The sequence below is a fragment of the Oryctolagus cuniculus genome, chromosome 9 (assembly GCF_051225735.1).
Source record: "Oryctolagus cuniculus isolate XC-2025 breed Fujian yellow rabbit chromosome 9, ASM5122573v1, whole genome shotgun sequence".
Taxonomy (NCBI): Eukaryota; Metazoa; Chordata; class Mammalia; order Lagomorpha; family Leporidae; genus Oryctolagus; species Oryctolagus cuniculus.
Genome location: NC_142875.1, coordinates 82,856,709 through 82,866,473, shown reverse-complemented (window position 1 = coordinate 82,866,473; position 9,765 = coordinate 82,856,709). Strand labels below are relative to the sequence as shown.

Genomic DNA, 9,765 nt, shown 5'->3' with positions numbered 1-9,765 from the left:
CAAGCACTTGGGCCATCCTCCACTGCCTTCCTGGGCCACAGAAGAGAGCTGGACTGGAAGAGGAGCAGCCGGGACAGAACTGGTGCCCCGACCAGGACTAGAACCCAGGGTGCCAGCGCCACAGGTGGAGGATTAGCCTAGTGAGCCATGGCACCAGCCAGTATCACCCTTATTATTATCTAAATATTATTTCCAGTGGAGCCATGTAGTGTCCTATGATTATATTTTTACATGAACCAATGTTCTTTTACTTGGTTTAAGCACTGCCTCATTTTTTTGTTTGCTCAAGCAACTAGACACTGTCACTAATTCATCCCTGGATGCTCTGTCAGAAATTTTACTGCTGTTCAAAGATATTGAAACCTGTGATGTAATCTTTCAAATATATTTTCTTCCTCTCTCCCTCCCTCCCTCCTTCCTTTCTTCTTTCCTTCCTTCCTTCCTTTTTCTTTCCTTCTTCTGGATGTCTCATGTGGGTGCAGGGGTCCAAGGACTTGGGCCATCTTCTACTGCTTTCCCAGGCCATAACAGAGAGCTGGATTAGAAGAAGAGCAGCCAGGACTAGAACCAGCGCCCACTTGGTATGCTGGCACTGCAGGCAGTGGATTTACCTGCTGCGCCACAGTGCTAGTCTCTCATCTCTTTGTTTTTTTTTTTTTTTTTTTTTTTTTTTTTGTTGTTGTTGTTGTTGTTGTTGTTGTTCTACCCTCCCCCTCAACACATTCCAAGAGATTCTGCAGGTGCTTCAGGCCAAGGCATTAGTGTGCCACAGCACTAGCCCCTGAATATAGTGGTTCTTTTCCCCCATACCCACCCTCCCCTACCAACTCTCATCCCACCTCCCTGTCCCTCACCCATCTCCTTCTTCATTATGGTTCATTTTTAGTTTGATTTTATATACAGAGGAGCAACCCCATGTTTAGCATAGATTTCAAATGTTTGTACCCATGCACACACACAACATATAGTGCACAGTTTGGGAACAAAATTTGTAGTTGATTTCCATAATAAGGAGAGAGGTCCTACCTGGTGAGTAAGTGCACAGTGACTTCTGTTGGGTAGAACAACTTTTAAATAGCTTCTAAGGCCTGACACAGAAGACATTCTTTATGAATGTATTCCACTACATGTTGATTCAACAGTTCAAATTAGTTTTTCTCAATAAACCTTTACTGGCTGGTGACACAGTTGTTCTTCAAGGAGAAATACCTTGACCAAGAGAAGAGGCGTTATGGTTTTTGAAAATAGGAGATTTTTACTTTAAGATACTTTGATGCTATAGTCTAAAGACATGTGCTCTTGAATGGACTGAGTGTTCTTTATAGACATGGTCAAGAAAATACAGCCAAAGAAAGGAAGAACTGTACACCTCAGAGGCGTGGCCAGGGTGTTGGCAACCAGGAGTGATTGCAACAGACCAACTTCTGCAGGAGGGGCCCTTCTCAGGGTCCCCCTGGTTTATCTTAAAGGACTCAGGGATAGGAGAATTGTGGGATGAACATGGCAATCCCAAAGGCACGTATGTTTTATTGTCACAGCCGTCAACATGAGTGACACTAGTCAGGGCACAAATTTCCATGAACTTCAGCTTCCTCATTCCCTAACAAAACAATATAAGCATGACCTGGTAATGAACATGAATTTTGAAGTTAGGCATAAGATAGCTGGAGACTGGCTGTGCTACTGTTAACTAAAGATTTAAGTGTGAGTAAACCTTGTGTTTTGTTTTTGTTTTTTTTTTTTTTTTGTCTGCTTTTAATTTTTGCCTTTTAGTTGTGAGCTAAGCATACAAAAGTATCACCCTTGTAGAGTTGATGGACTGAAATAATTTATTCCATTTGAAACACTTAGCTGAAATCTGTGCTTAACCTGGAGTTGGTCCTCTGTATATAAAATCAAACTAAAAATGAACCATAATGAAGAAGGGGATGGGAGAGGGAGAGGGAGGTGGGGTGGGACTCAGGGTGGGAGGGTGGGTATGGGGGAAAGAACCACTATATTCCTAAAGTTGTACCTATGAAAAATGTATTCATTAATTAAAAACTGAAAAAAAGGAAAAAAAAAACACAGCCCTACTGCTTGGACAAAGTAAGCCCTCTTGAATGTTACTGTTATTGATAAAACTATAATTATATAGTTACATTATATATAACAATATATAGTTATAATTATATAGTACATTAACATATTTTCTATAATCATTACCATTAATATTTACATTAGTTTAACCATATAAAAATTTTAAGTATATTTGAGAGGTGGAGAGAAAGAGTAAGAGACAGATAGAGAGATCCCCTCTGCTAGTTTACTCCAAATGCCTTGAAAGGACTGGGCTGGGCTGGGCCAGAGCCAGGAGCTGGGATTGCAATCTAGTTCTACCAGAAGCATTGTGGAAACCCAACTACTTCAGCCACCATTATTGCCTCCCAGGGTCTGCACTGGTGGAAAGTTGGAGCCAGAACTGAAACTGGAAGTTGAACCCAGGCACTGCTTGTAAGATCCAAGAATCTTAACCACTAGACTAAACACCTGCCCCCTCGACTATATTTTTCTTGTGTCATCAATATGTTTAAAGATTGGTTGCAATAATAATACTATAAAATAAACACTCATCAGAGGTGATCAATAGCAAGTATCTGAGTAATTATATAGGTTATTTTCCATTATTCATAAAACATTAAAATTAAAATTAAACTATTTTAACCAGGCATTCTCAAAGTCATATGTATTTTCACTCATGTGCTTAAAGAGAGGAGACAATTTGTGTTAAATCTTTCTCAAACTCACCAAAACTTGGTTTTTCTTCCTTTGTTGGACATGCAGGAGACATATTTTCCAGCTACTTTTGATGGGGCCATATGAGTTGTTCAGTTAAATGATAAATGAGAGCAAGCAAGGAGTCACGATTAAGGCAATGACAAGGCCCTGGAGCCAATTCTCTTTGTGTCTGTTCCTCATGTTAGAATGGAGGAACCAGAGAATCTAAGCAACTTGGATGACTGAATCATTGCAGGAAGGGAAACTGATCTGGAGAGGCGGCCAGGTCTAATGCGCACTTTCTAAAAGTGAAAAACTTCTATGATGAAGGCATTGAGATAACAAAGTTGTTTGTTACAGCTGCATAGCCCAAGGGATCCTCACTAATCTACTGTTCTAAGGTTGAAGCTACTCTTCAGTTTCCAGACCTTTTATTCAGAGAGTTAAGCAGTTGTAATTAGTCAGAGGTCACCCAATTAGGGGCACAACTTGGACTAACATCCTGTTTCCAGGGTTTCTTTCTGCTACATTCTTCTGCCTATTGATGTTCCATAGCCTACATCTAATATACAGAAAACAAAGTAAGTAAGTAAAGCACAAGACATGTCCCATTGTGGGTCATTTAACAAATGATAACTGATGTTTTGATTCTCCATTCTATATCTATTGCTTCACACTTCTGTCTGTGCCAAACATGTTGATTAACGCCCTTTAATTCTGAACTAGCATTAAACTAGGAATTGATAATGTGTTTCAATTTAGGAGCAATTACATTTTTATAGCTTAGATGCTGGCACAGAATCTATACTTCACTCCATTTACATCCATTTAACACAAAAGAAATGCCTATCCATTTTTCAGAGAATGACAGGAAATGCATTCACATTTTGTTTGCAACTGGGAATTTTGAGAGTTTATATTAAGCCAGACCCTTGTGAATTACATTGTCATCATCCCTTTTTTTCTCCATTCTCCTGTCCTTGTGTTGTCCCTCCCCTACATCCTATATAGCAATTATCTGGGACTTTGGAAGGAATTCTACCACACCACTGCAAACTCCTCGTGGCACATCAAGGCAACCTCTGACCTCAGCATAACTCAGGACAACAGAAGGCTTCAAACTACCACTGGAAACATAGAACCTTAGGTTTACCATGGGCCTTAGAGCTCCACTATTCCAGAGCATCCCAAATTCTTGTGCAAAGAAATGCCTGAAAATTACCTGGTGTGCTTCTCAGAAGGATTGCTTCTTAGCCTCACCCTTAACTTACTGAATGAATTTCAGGATTTTAGTGGGACAGAAAAATTTTAAAATTTTGAAAACATTATTTTCATCACAGTCACCCCTAAACTCAAGGTTATTTTTCCTTCCAGATCATTTCAATATATTGTCCAGTTTGGGAACATTTCAGTTCCTACCTGAATTCTGGAATCACCTCCACAGATCTTCTGTATTATAGTTATTGCTCCCAATTTTATATCAGTTCCCACTGTCTTCACACTCAATCCCCTTCTTCGCAGTTTCATTTGATCTACAGAGATCCAACACAAGAGTGCTATTTTGATTCCTAATATGTGGAACTGGAGAAGGGCCTGGCAGCATCAAGAATATGTATATGGGTTTCTCAGCCCCTGCTCTTGCTAGGACCTGCAATGCCCATGCCGCTGCAAGGGGGCAGGAAGAGTAATGGAAGCAGGGGGTGGCCCTTGGCCCCGTCTGCAAAAATGAGGAGTGGATTGGCCTCAGATAAGAGCACAGTGTGTATCTCCAACTTATCTTTTTCTATGACAAACAACGACTTGTACTGGATATTTTTCAATGGCAAATATGGCAAACTTGTGAAGGCCACTAGAATGAAAGAAAAGGTACCAGGGAGAGTAAAGGGGTTGCAATTATTTTGTTTTTGGATAAAGACAGTGCATAACTGCACCAGAACAATAAAAAACAAACAGTTATTAGGGAGAGTGATAAAAGCACGCATTGCAACCCACAACAGAAGAGCAGCTGAGTTCATCAAAGACAAAACTACTTTGATAAATCCAAACCCTATGGATGGGGGGAAGTGGACACTTACGTCGCACTTGTCCTACAAGTTTGCTTGCAGAATGTGAACCTCCAAAGAAGAAAGAAAAGAAGAAGAAATGTCCTGAAGCAGCAGAAGAAATCACAGAAGTAGGAGAAAGTGAAGATGAAGGGGAAGACCCTGCTGTGGACAGCGTCAGCCAGGTGGTTGCCTTGCCGGCAGCAAGGCAAAACTGAAAAACCAAAAATTGGAAATGCACTTCAAGGGCTCCCTCACCAACAGATAGCTCAAGGAGCCTGAGGATAAATAAAAGCTCATATGTCAGTGATGAGGAAGAGCTGAGTGAATAACACTGTGTTTATTGGTAAATACATTAAAAAAAAAAGTCTAGAAGCACAAAGTTCAGCTGAGGACTACGGTTAGTTTCAGAATTTAAGCATAAGAATTCTTAACACCAGATAGCTTTTTTATTTTGTTTACTAGAAAATAGTTCATAGGAAATTTAAAAATATTTATAAAGTGTCACATTCCTATCTCGCCTGAGCGCAGTGTAGTTGGAACATCCCTAATCTGAAATCTTAAATAGTACAAAGTCTGAAACATTTTCAACACCAGTACAGGTCTCAAGTAGGATGTTCCATACAATGGAACTCTGTTTCATGACAACATTATTACACAACCTGTATAAAATTGTCTTCAGGCTATGTATATAATGTTTATAGAAAACAAAGATGAAATTCATGTTTAGGCTCAGATCAAATCCCAAAGATGTCTCATTATGTATACACAACAACTCCAAAATAATAAAAATTAAAAATCCTGGAATCTAAAGTAGTCTGGTCCCAAGTATTTCAGATAAGAGATATACAACCTGTACTAAAAATCAGTATTTGCTCATAATAATCTTGAAAAGAGTGAATTTTAATAAAAATAAGAAAGCAGTACAATTATGGTAATACTATTGTCATCCCATGAGAAAAAGATGTTAAAGGGATTTTAGATGTTCATTATAAGATTTTATTTGTCTTATTGGTTTACATGTCTTTTGAAGTTTAGTCTTCAAAACAAATATCATAAAATGCTAATCAACTTTTTTAAAGATTTACTTTATTTATTTGAAAGAGTTAAAGAGAGAGGTAGAGACAGAGGTTTTCCATCTGCTGGTTCACTCCCCAGATGGCCACAATGGCTGGAGCTTCACCAATCTGAAGCCAGGAACTGGGAGCTTCTTCTGGGTCTCCCATGTGGATGTAGGGGCCCAAAGTCTTGGGCCATCTTCTACTGCTATCCCAAGCCATAGCAGAGAGCTGGATCAGAAGAGGAGCAGCCAGGACTAGAACTGGCGCCCATATGGGATGCTGGTGCTTCAGGACAGGGCTTTAACCCACTGTACTACAGCGCCATGCCCAGCTAGTAAACTTTTTAAAAATAAGTTTTTCTTAAAATTATATATGAAGGATACTTCAAAGAATTAATTGAGGCCGGCGCCGCGGCTCAATAGGCTAATCCTCCAACTAGCGGCACCGGCACACTGGGTTCTAGTTCTGGTTGGGGCGCCGGATTCTGTCCCAGTTGCCCCTCTTCCAGGCCAGCTCTCTGCTGTGGCCCGGGAAGGCAGTGGAGGATAGCCCAAGTACATGGGCCCTGCACCCCATGGGAGACTAAGAGAAGCACCTGGCTCCTGGCTTTGGATCAGCATGGTGTGCTGGCCACAGCGTGCCAGGAATGGCGGCCATTGGAGGGTGAACCAACGGCAAAGGAAGACCTTTCTCTCTGTCTCTCTCTCTCTCACTATCCACTCTGCCTGTCAAAAAAAAATTAATTAAAATGGAGTTAAAAGGTAAATTTATTTGGTGCAAAAATTTTTTGAAATCCATGCTTAGAGGGATTTTCAACAAATTCATGGAAAATGCATATTTATGAAAAAACTATGCATGGATTTCGAATTATTTTTTGCACCAAAGCAAACCAGTTCTTATTTCAGTTTTTCTACAAACACTTTGCCTTGTATTATACCATGGAGATCATCCTTTAAATTGCTATTGGTAATGCTTATTGAATAAATATTACTTTTTTTCTTAGGAGCATATTTTCACTTTTAATAATCACCAAGTCCTACTTTTAAAACCTGTAGCTGCAATGTTTTGAAATTAAGGTCATGCTAAACATCTGGAACACTTTTATTGAATTTTTAGAAGACTGAAATAATCCTCCAGAGCTGAATTATAAAGAATTGTTCCTTGGAAATTCATCAGCAGCAAGTAGAATATATTGGAAATATTTTCTGCAGCCTTATTCATAATAGCCCCAGACTGGAAACATACCAAATGTCTATCAATAGGAGAGTGGATAACAAATTGTTATATTTAAACACCAGAATTCTACTCAGCTATAAAAAGGAGCAAACTAATGAATGACACCTGCAATGACATGGATCAATCTCAAACGATTATGTTAAGGAAATAAAAAGCCGTTCCAGCTGTATAAATTACAAGAAGAGGCACAAGAATTTCTAGCAAAAGAAAGCAGAAACTTGTTACCTTGGCACGAGGAAGAATAGACGGAGGCAAACACAAGAAATCTTTCTGAGATAAAGGAAAAGTTCTGAATCTCAATTTTGGGTGGTGCTTACCTGAGATCTATACTTGGTAAATCTCATGAAACCAAACACGTAAGATGCAAGCATTATATGTGTATTACACCCCAACTATAGCAGCAACAATAGCAGCAACAGTGGCTCATACAAACTTGGAAAAACCTGCATCATAATAGTGACAATAGAACCTTCTGGAATTTTCATCCCAAAATATAGTTTGGATGAGACAATGTACAGGTCATAAAGGCCTTCTACACTATCTCCCTTTCCTGGAAAGAAAGTAGTTTTGCATAGAGTTAAGGGAGAGTATTAGTAGGCCTACACTGTTACCTGGTTTCTACTAGAAATATTAGTAAGAACAGACTACGAGACCTTCATGGATTTACCAGTTACCTTGATGAGCTCGACAGTTCTAGGAACACTAGGGTACAATCCAACTATGGGAACCATATTGTACAGCTGGGGCATGGTGGAATATGCCTACTAGAGTTAACTATTCCTCCTGATCTACTACCCACAGGAACTGGTTAGGCTTCCCATGTTGCCTACAAAGACATGGGTGGGTGTTTTAGCTAGTCTCTTTTTTTATTTATTTTTATTTATTTATTTTTTGACAGGCAGAGTGGACAGTGAGAGAGAGAGACAGAGAGAAAGGTCTTCCTTTGCCGTTGGTTCACCCTCCAATGGCCGCCACGGCCGGCGTGCTGCGGCCAACGCACCACGCTGATCCGATGGCAGGAGCCAGGTTCTTCTCCTGGTCTCCCATGGGGTGCAGGGCCCAAGTACTTGGGCCATCCTCCACTGCACTCCCTGGCCACAGCAGAGAGCTGGCCTGGAAGAGGGGCAACTGGGACATAATCTGGCACCCCAACGGGGACTAGAACCCAGTGTGCGGGTGCCACAAGGTGGAGGATTAGCCTAGTGAGCCGCGGCGCTGGCCTAGCTAGTCTCTTAATGACTTCCACTTGGTTATGACGTGAATATGGGATAATACCTTGATTGCATGGTTTGGGACCTCCATGTGTACACTTGTCCTGTAACTCTATAGTCCCCTCCCATTCCGATGCTGAGTTTAGTCATGAAACTTGGCTTGACTAATGAGAGAGTAGAAAATTTGATACAAGCTGGAGGTGTGAAAAGGCACTTCCAGATTTCTAATTGATCTCTTGGGCCCCTTGTCCTGCCAAAAGCCTGTTGAAGAATGGCTGAGCTCTTCTGGCTAACAGCCCATCAATTTCTAGATTCAGAGTCACCTGGCTGACTTGGAGTTGACCACAGATGCATGAGAGAGCCCAGTGAAAACCGGAATTGACCAACTGAGCACAGCCTCCATTTTCTCACAATATCATGTGCTAATTGCAGTTATCATTTTAAGGCAATGAGTCTGGAGTGATTTATTATGTAGCAATAGCTAACTGATACCCAGTGCCAAGGAAGCATTCCCCCTCTCTTTAAGTAAAGAAGAAGAAAAGTCATTATGCCAATACAGATATTGTGATTCCAAAGAATCACAAAGACCACCTCATTTTGAAATACATTTAACAAAAGAAAGGCTAAAAATCTTAGAAAACATTCAGGTTATATTTCTCAACACAAATTTTCTTCAGTGGAGACAATTAGTCATAAATGAAGAATAATCCAAAAGTTCAAAGGACATGGGAAACAGTCACTGAATTGTAAATGGGCATGACACAAATCATAGATTTGATACTGAAAAAGATCAAACTTTGGATAAGAAAATGTCCTTATAGTAATAGAGTAAAAATATATAGAGAAAAGAAGCTTCAATGTAAAAGATCCAAAGTACAGATTTCAAGAAAAAGGAATTTAAGATCTAGAAATAGTAATCAAATAGAAGCATTTTTTTGTCTTCCACAAATAAATGAAACCTAAATCTAAAAACTTCATGGTATGAAAAAGAAAAACAAAAGTTACATTTGTGGTAGACTTTTCAGATTAAAGGAAGGCTCTAGAAGTAATTAAGAGAAAACATCGAAATTTACCCACAAGGAGAAACAAATCAAGTTGGACTCAGAGTGTTTCTCAAAATCAATGAATTAAAGAGGAGTCCATTGATGTGGTAAAATTCATTATTGTCTTATTTTAAGAAACTGCTGCAGCCACTCCAACCTCAGCAACAACCACCCTGATCAGTCAGCAGTCATCAGCATCAAGGCAAGACCTCCCTTGCGGCAAGCATTTGGCACAGTGGTTAAGTCATTGCTTGGGCTGCCGGTGTTCTCTATCAGAGTCCCTCTGAGTTTCAACTCTGTTTCCGACCCTGCTAATGCAAACTCTGGGAGGCAGCAGATGATGGCTCAAGTACTTGAGACACTGCTGCCCATGGAGGAGGTTTGGGTTGAGTTTAGGGCTTTGGGCTTATACCTG

At 40.1% G+C, this 9,765-nt stretch overlaps 1 pseudogene; it reads left to right on the top strand.

Moving 5' to 3' along the window:
- The first annotated feature begins 3,774 nt into the window (after positions 1-3,774).
- Positions 3,775-5,608, top strand: LOC138843830 (zinc finger CCHC-type and RNA-binding motif-containing protein 1 pseudogene; annotated as a pseudogene).
- The last annotated feature ends 4,157 nt before the right edge of the window (positions 5,609-9,765 follow it).